Raw genomic sequence first — 8,057 nt, 5'->3', positions numbered from 1 at the left:
GCTTCTACGACTATCGCTACCGCTTAGTGATAAAGTAAAGCATTACAGGGCGATTGCATTGCATACAATAAAGCGACAACCATATGGCTCCTGCCAGTTGCCGATAACTCGGTTACAAAACATGATCAGCTCATACAATAAAATTTAGCATCATGTCTTGACCATATCACATCACAACATGCCCTGCAAAAACAAGTTAGACGTCCTCTACTTTGTTGTTGCAAGTTTTAAGTGGCTGCTACGGGCTTAAGCAAGAACCAATCTTACATACACATCAAAACCACAACGATAGTTTGTCAAGTTGGTGCTGTTTTAACCTTCGCAAGGACCGGGCGTAGCCACACTCGGTTCAACTAAAGTTGGAGAAACTGTCACCCGCAAGCCACCTCTGTGCAAAGCACGTCGGGAGAACCGGTCTCGCATAAGCGTACGCGTAATGTCGGTCCGGGCTGCTTCGTCCAACAATACCGCCGAACCAAAGTATGACATGCTGGTAAGAAGTATGACTTATATCGCCCACAACTCACTTGTGTTCTACTCGTGCATATAACATCAAACCATAAAACCTAGGCTCGGATGCCACTGTTGGGGAACGTAGTAATTTCAAAAGTTTTCCTACGCACACGCAAGATCATGGTGATGCATAGCAACAAGAGGGGAGAGTGTTGTCTACGTACCCTCGTAGACCGAAGCGGAAGCATTGATGCAACGTAGAGGAAGTAGTCGTACGTCTTCCCGGTTCAACCGATCCAAGCACCGTTACTCCGGCACCTCCGAGTTCTTGGCACACGTTCAGCTCGATGACGCACCCCGAGCTCCGATCCAGCAAAGCTTCGGGGAGGAGTTCCGTCAGCACGACGGTGTGGTGACGATGATGATGTTCTACCGGCGCAGGGCTTCACCTAAGCACTGCAACGATATGACCGAGGTGGAATATGGTGGAGGGGGGCACCGCACACGGCTAAGGAACGATCATGAAGATCAACTTTTTTGTGTCCATGAGGTGCTCCCTGCCCCCGTATATAAAGGAGTGGAGGAGGGAGGGACGGCCCTCTCTATGGCGCTCCCTAGGGGAGTCCTACTCCCACCGGGAGTAGGATTCTCCCTTTCCTAGTCCAACTAGGAGTCCTTCCATGTAGTAGGAGTAGGAGACAAGGAAGGGGAAGGGAGAAGGGAAAGAAGGAGGGGGCGCGGCCCCTCCCCCTAGTCCAATTCGGACTAGGCCTTGGGGGGCGCGCGGCCTGCCCTAGGCAGCCCTCTCTCTTTCCCGTATGGCCCAATAAGGCCCAATACTTCTCCCGGCGAATTCCCGTAACTATCCGGTACTCCGGAAAATACCCGAACCACTCGGAACCTTTCCGATGTCCGAATATAGTCGTCCAATATATCGATCTTTACGTCTCGACCATTTCGAGACTCCTCGTCATGTCTCCGATCCTATCCGGGACTCCGAACTCCTTCGGTACATCAAAACTCATAAACTCATAATATAACTGCCATCGAAAACTTAAGCGTGCGGACCCTACGATTCGAGAACAATGTAGACATGACCGAGACACGTCTCCAGTCAATAACCAATAGCGGAACCTGGATGCTCATATTGGCTCCTACATATTCTACGAAGATCTTTATCGGTCAGACCACATAACAACATACGTTGTTCCCTTTGTCATCGGTATGTTACTTGCCCGAGATTCGATCGTCGGTATCCAATACCTAGTTCAATCTCGTTACCGTCAAGTCTCTTTACTCGTTTCGTAATACATCATCTCGCAACTAACTCATTAGCTGCAATGCTTGCAAGGCTTAAGTGATGTGCATTACCGAGAGGGCCCAGAGATACCTCTCCGACAATCGGAGTGACAAATCCTAATCTCGAAATACGCCAACCCAACATGTACCTTTGGAGACACCTGTAGAGCACCTTTATAATCACACAGTTACGTTGTGACGTTTGGTAGCACACAAAGTGTTCCTCCGGTAAACGGGAGTTGCATAATCTCATAGTCATAGGAACATGTATAAGTCATGAAGAAAGCAATAGCAACATACTAAACGATCGGGTGCTAAGCTAATGGAATGGGTCATGTCAATCAGATCATTCAACTAATGATGTGATCCCGTTAATCAAATAACAACTCTTTGTCCATGGTTAGGAAACATAACCATCTTTGATTAACGAGCTAGTCAAGTAGAGGCATACTAGTGACACTTTGTTTGTCTATGTATTCACACATGTATTATGTTTCCGGTTAATACAATTCTAGCATGAATAATAAACATTTATCATGATATAAGGAAATAAATAATAACTTTATTATTGCCTCTAGGGCATATTTTCTTCAGTCTCCCACCTGCACTAGAGTTAATAATCTAGATCACATCGCCATGTGATTTAACATTAATAGTTCACATCTTTATGTGATTGGTTCACATCTCCATGTGACTAACACCCAAAGGGTTTACTAGATTCAATAATCTAGTTCACATTGCTATGTGATTAAGACCCAAAAAGTGATCATGTTTTGCTTGTGAGAGAAGTTTAGTCAACGGGTCTGCCACATTCAGATCCGCATGTATTTTGCAAATTTCTATGTCAACAATACTCTGCATGGAGCTACTCTAGCTAATTGCTCCCACTTTCAATATGTATCCAGATTGAGACTTAGAGTCATCTGGATCAGTGTCAAGACTTGCATCGAGGTAACCCTTTACGACGAACCTTTTGTCACCTCCGTAATCGAGAAACATATCCTTATTCCAGTAAGGATAATTTTGACCGTTGTCTAGTGATCTACTCCTAGATCAGTATTGCACTCCCATGCCAATCAATGTAGGGTATACAATAGATCTGGTACACAGCATGGCATACTTTATAGAACCTATGGCTGAGGCATAGGGAATGACTTTCATTCTCTTTCTATCTTCTGCCGTGGTCGGGCTTTGAGTCTTACTCAATTTCACACCTTATTACACAGGCAAGAAATCTTTCTTTGACTGTTCCATTTTGAACTACTTCAAAATCCTGTCAAGGTATGTACTCATTGAAAAAACTTATCAAGCGTCTTGATCTATCTCTATAGATCTTGATGCTCAATATGTAAGCAGCTTCTTCGAGGTCTTTCTTTGAAAAAACTCCTTTCAAACACTCCATTATGCTTTGCAGAATAATTCTACATTATTTCCGATCAACAATATGTCATTCACATATACTTATCAGAAATGCTGTAGTGCTCCCACTCACTTTCTTGTAAATACAGGCTTCACCGCAAGTCTGTATAAAACTATATCCTTTGATCAACTTATCAAAGCATATATTCCGACTCCGAGATGCTTGCACCAGTCCATAGATGGATCGCTGGAGCTTGCATATTTTGTTAGCACCTTTAGGATTGACAAAACCTTCTGGTTGCATCATATACAACTCTTCTTTAATAAATCCATTAAGGAATGCAGTTTTGTTTATCCATTTGCCAGATTTCATAAAATGCGACAATTGCTAACATGATTCGGATAGACTTAAGCATAGATACGAGTGAGAAACTCTCATCGTTGTCAACACCTTGAACTTGTCGAAAACCTTTTGCGACAATTCTAGCTTTGTAGATAGTAACACTAGTATCAGCGTCCGTCTTCCTCTTGAAGATCCATTTATTTTCTATGGCTTGCCGATCATCGGGCAAGTCAACCAAAGTCCACACTTTGTTCTCATACATGGATCCCATCTCAGATTTCATGGCCTCAAGCCATTTCTCGGAATTTGGGCTCATCATGGCTTCCTCATAGTTCGTAGGTTCGTCATGGTCAAGTAACATGACCTCCAGAACAGGATTACCGTACCACTTTGGTGCGGATCTCAATCTGGTTTACCTACGAGGTTCGGTAGTAACTTGATCTGAAGTTACATGATCATCATCATTAGCTTCCTCACTAATTGGTGTAGGAGTCACAGGAACAAATTTCTGTGATGAACTACTTTCCAATAAAGGAGAAGGTACAATTACCTTATCAAGTTTTCTACTTTCCTCCCACTCACCTCTTTCAAGAGAAACTCCTTCTCTGGAAAGGATCCATTCTCAGCAACGAATATTTTGCCTTCGGATCTATGATAGAAGGTGTACCCAACATTTTCTTTAGGGTATCCTATGAAGACGCACTTTTCCGATTTGGGTTTGAGCTTCTCAGGATGAAACTTTTTCACATAAGCATCACAACCCCAAACTTTAAGAAACGACAACTTTGGTTTCTTGCCAAACCACAGTTCATAAGGCGTCATCTCAACGGATTTTGATGGTGCCCTATTTAACGTGATGCAGCTGTCTCTAATGCATAACCCCAAAACGATAGTGGTAGATCGGTAAGATACATCATAGATTGCACTATATCCAATAAAGTACGGTTATGACGTTCGGACACACCATTATGCTGTGGTGTTTCAGGTGGCGTGAGTAGTGAGACTATTTCACATTGTTTTAACTGAAGACCAAACTCGTAACTCAAATATTTTACCTCTGCGATCATATCGTAGAAACTTTTATTTTCTTGTCACGATGATTTTCTACTTCACTCTGAAATTCTTTGAACTATTCAAATGTTTCAGACTTATGTTTCATCAAGTAGATATCCCCATATCTGCTCAAATCATCTTGTGAAGGTCAGAAAATAATGATACCTGCTATAAGCCTTAATATTCATCGGACCACATACATCAGTATGTATGATTTCCAACAAATCTGTTGCTTGCTTCATTGTTCCGGAGAACGGCGTTTTAGTCATCTTGCCCATAAGGCATGGTTCGCAAGCATCAAGTGATTCATAATCAAGTGATTCCAAAATCCCATCAGCATGGAGTTTCTTCATGCGCTTTACACCAATATGACCTAAACGGCAGTGCCACAAATAAGTTGCACTATCATTATTAACTTCACATCTTTTGGTTTCAATATTATGAATATGTGTATCACTAAGATCGAGATCCAATGAACTATTTTCATTGGGTGTGTAACCATATAAGGTTTTATTCATGTAAACAGAACAACAATTTATTCTTTTACTTAAATGAATAACCGTATTACAATAAACATGATCAAATCATATTCATGCTCAACGCAAACACCAAATAACACTTATTTAGGTTCAACACTAATCCCGAAAGTATAGGGAGTGCGCGATGATGATCATATCAATCTTGGAACCACTTCCAACACACATCGTCACTTCACCCTTAACTAGTCTCTGTTCATTCTGCAACTCCTGTTTCGGGTTACTACTCTTAGCAACTGAACTAGCATCAAATACTGAGGGGTTGCTATAAACACTAGTAAAGTACACATCAATAACATGTATATCAAATATACTTATGTTCACTTTGCCATCCTTCTTATCCGCCAATCACTTGGGGTAGTTCACTTCCAGTGACCAGTCCCTTTGCAGTAGAAGCACTTAGTCTCAGGCTTAGGATCAGACTTGGGCTTCTTCACTTGAGCAGCAACTTGCTTGCCATTCTTCTTGAAGTTCCCCTTCTTCCCTTTGCCCTTTTCTTGAAACTAGTGGTCTTGTCAACCATCAACACTTGATGTTTTTCTTGATTTCTACCTTCGTCGATTTCAGCATCACGAAGAGCTTGGGAATTACTTTTGTCATCCCTTGCATATTATAGTTCATCACAAAGTTCTACTAACTTGGTGATGGTGACTAGAGAATTCTGTCAATCACTATTTTATCTGGAAGATTAACTCCCACTTGATTCAAGTGATTGTAGTACCTAGACAATCTGAGCACATGCTCACTAGTTGAGCGATTCTCCTCCATCTTTTAGCTATAGAACTTGTTGGAGACTTCATATCTCTCAACTCGGGTATTTGCTTGAAATATTAACTTCAACTCCTGGAACATCTCATATGGTCCATGACGCTCAAAACGTCTTTGAAGTCCCGATTCTAAGCCATTAAGCATGGTGCACTAAACTATCAAGTAGTCATCATATTGAGCTAGCCAAATGTTCATAACGTCTGCATCTGCTCCTGCAATAGGTCTGTCACCTAGCGGTGCATTAAGGACATAATTCTTCTGTGCAGCAATGAGGATAAACCTCAGATCACGGATCCAATCCGCATCATTGCTACTAACATCTTTCAACACAATTTTCTCTAGGACCATATCAAAATAAACACAGGGAAGCAACAACGCGAGCTATTGATCTACAACATAATTTGCAAAATACTACCAGGACTAAGTTCATGATAAATTTAAGTTCAATTTAATCATATTACTTAAGAACTCCCACTTAGATAGATATCCCTCTAATCCTCTAAGTGATCACGTGATCCAAATCAACTAAACCATAACCGGTTATCACGTGAAATGGATTAGTTTTCAATGGTGAACATCATTATGTTGATCATATCTACTATATGATTCACGCTCGACCTTTCTGTCTCCGTGTTCCGAGGCCATATCTGCATATGCTAGGCTCGTCAAGTTTAACCTGAGTATTCTGCATGTGCAAAACTGGCTTGCACCCGTTGTAGATGGACGTAGAGCTTATCACACCCGATCATCACGTGGTGTCTGGACACGACGAACTTTGGCAATGGTGCGTACTCAGGGAGAACACTTCTTGATAATTAGTGAGAGATCATCTTATAGTGCTACCGTCAATCAAAGCAAGATAAGATGCATAAAAAGATAAACATCACATGCAATCAATATAAGTGATATGATATGGCCATCATCATCTTGTGCTTGTGATCTCCATCTCCGAAGCACCGTCATGATCACCATCGTCATCGGCGTGACACCTTGATCTCCATCGTAGCATCGTTGTCGTCTCGCCAATCTTATGCTTCTACGACTATCGCTACCGCTTAGTGATAAAGTAAAGCATTACAGGGTGATTGCATTGCATACAATAAAGCGACAACCATATGGCTCCTGCCAGTTGTTGATAACTCGGTTACAAAACATGATCATCTCATACAATAAAATTTAGCATCATGTCTTGACCATATCACATCACAACATGCCCTGCAAAAACAAGTTAGACGTCCTCTACTTTGTTGTTGCAAGTTTTACGTGGCTGCTACGGGCTTAAGAAAGAAACAATCTTACATAATCATCAAAACCACAACGATAGTTTGTCAAGTTGGTGTTGTTTTAACCTTCGCAAGGACCGGGCGTAGCCACACTCGGTTCAACTAAAGTTGGAGAAACTGTCACCCGCAAGCCACCTCTGTGCAAAGCACGTCGGGAGAACCGGTCTCGCGTAAGCGTACGCGTAATGTCGGTCCGAGCCGCTTCGTCCAACAATACCGCCGAACCAAAGTATGACATGCTGGTAAGCAGTATGACTTATATCACCCACAACTCACTTGTGTTCTACTTGTGCATATAACATCAAACCATAAAACCTAGGCTCGGATGCCACTGTTGGGGAACGTAGTAATTTCAAAAGTTTTCCTACGCACACGCAAGATCATGGTGATGCATAGCAACAAGAGGGGAGAGTGTTGTCTACGTACCCTCGTAGACCGAAGCGGAAGCATTGATGCAACGTAGAGGAAGTAGTCGTACGTCTTCCCGGTTCAACCGATCCAAGCACCGTTACTCCGGCACCTCCGAGTTCGTGGCACACGTTCAGCTCGATGACGCACCCCGAGCTCCGATCCAGCAAAGCTTCGGGGAGGAGTTCCGTCAGCACGACGGTGTGGTGACGATGATGATGTTCTACCAGCGCAGGGCTTCGCCTAAGCACTGCAACGATATGACCGAGGTGGAATATGGTGGAGGGGGGCACCGCACACGGCTAAGGAACGATCACGAAGATCAACTTTTTTTTGTCCATGAGGTGCTCCCTGCCCCCGTATATAAAGGAGTGGAGGAGGGAGGGCCGGCCCTCTCTATGGCGCGCCCTAGGGGAGTCCTACTCCCACCGGGAGTAGGATTCCCCCTTTCCTAGTCCAACTAGGAGTCCTTCCATGTAGTAGGAGTAGGAGACAAGGAAGGGGAAGGGAGAAGGGAAAGAAGGAGGGGGCGCGGCCCCTCCCCCTAGTCCAATT

Source organism: Triticum dicoccoides, chromosome 3A (assembly GCF_002162155.2).
Source record: "Triticum dicoccoides isolate Atlit2015 ecotype Zavitan chromosome 3A, WEW_v2.0, whole genome shotgun sequence".
Taxonomy (NCBI): domain Eukaryota; kingdom Viridiplantae; phylum Streptophyta; class Magnoliopsida; order Poales; family Poaceae; genus Triticum; species Triticum dicoccoides.
The sequence above is the reverse complement of the archived record's forward strand: the minus strand, read 5'-3'. Positions refer to the sequence as shown.